Source organism: Otolemur garnettii, unplaced genomic scaffold (assembly GCF_000181295.1).
Source record: "Otolemur garnettii isolate 467f Iridium unplaced genomic scaffold, OtoGar3 scaffold00073, whole genome shotgun sequence".
NCBI lineage: Eukaryota > Metazoa > Chordata > Mammalia > Primates > Galagidae > Otolemur > Otolemur garnettii.
In genome coordinates, this window is record NW_003852468.1 from 2,011,876 (window position 1) to 2,012,936 (window position 1,061).

At 43.4% G+C, this 1,061-nt stretch overlaps 1 protein-coding gene across 2 annotated transcripts in view; it reads left to right on the forward strand.

Annotated features, from left to right (window-relative positions):
- The window catches only part of HMGCS2 (3-hydroxy-3-methylglutaryl-CoA synthase 2), a 20,323-nt gene extending 19,523 nt beyond the window's left edge, over positions 1 to 800 (forward strand). The window contains exon 10 of one of the 2 annotated variants that reach the window (XM_012807649.2): positions 407 to 800. The gene's annotated coding sequence lies outside the window, so the exon portion shown is untranslated. The remainder of the gene's footprint in view (positions 1 to 406) is intronic. The other variant, XM_012807650.2, reaches the window with a different exon arrangement.
- The last annotated feature ends 261 nt before the right edge of the window (positions 801 to 1,061 follow it).

Sequence of the window (1,061 nt, forward strand, 5' to 3'; positions counted from 1 at the left end):
GTTGTTTTTATATACTATGTTCTGACATGGTATATAAAATATAAAATATTTTGAAATATTTTCATCAAACTGGTTAACATGGCCTTCATGTCATTTTCTTAGATATTATGTTAAGACGTTTATATTCTACGTTTAAAAAGGTTCACATGTACCCTTGTAAGATGAACCATAGGCATGATCCCACCAATCACCCTCCCACCACCATCCTCCCCACTCCCCTCTCTCCTTTCCCCATTTTCTTGGGCTATAATTGGGCTACAGCTTTCTTATGAAAGCTATAAATTAGTTTCATAGTAGGGCTGAGTACATTGGATACTTTTTCTTCCATTCTTGAGATACGTTGCTAAGAAGAGTATTTTCCAGCTCCATTCATGTAAACATGAAGGTCTTCTTCTGTTTCTTTAAGTTCTACAGATCTGTGGAATGGCTCCAGGGGAAGCCAGGAGTACCCCCTGCTAGCAGAGCTTCTGCCCATGAATCACATTTTTAAAATCCTGCTTTAAAGCTGGTAAATCAATCTGAATGAAATCAATCAATCTCTGTGAGCGTGGGTGCTGTGGAGTGAGGCGCAGCCCCTGTGGGCCCGTCCTCCTTCCCCACAGCAGCCGCCGTCTCCAGCTTTTGGTGCGATGGACTCGGCCCCTTCATGAGAGAGCGAGATGGAGAAACCAGAAGGCTGTGCCTGAATTGCTGGCCTCCAGAAATGTGCACATCAGCTGTCTCTTTCAAGAGCCAGAAAAACTTTCCTATCTTTTGTTACAGCTTTATTATTATTATTATTAAACGTCTACGCTACTATATCTTTGTTTCTTTCTTAAGGTTTCTTGTGAATTTCTCAATCTTGTATTCTGTTCTAAATGGCAAATAAAAAGAAAGAAGGAGGAAGGGAATCCTGTATTTCCTGGAACACAAAACCCAAGAAGCGTTCCAGCCCCCACACATACAGAGCCTGCCAGGTGGCCTGGTCGGTGGGCCGCGTCCTCACCTCACATGGCCCTTCTCCCCTTCTAGTTCCATTCTGTTTCTGCCACCTGCCAAGTGCTATGACAGATGCAGGCAAG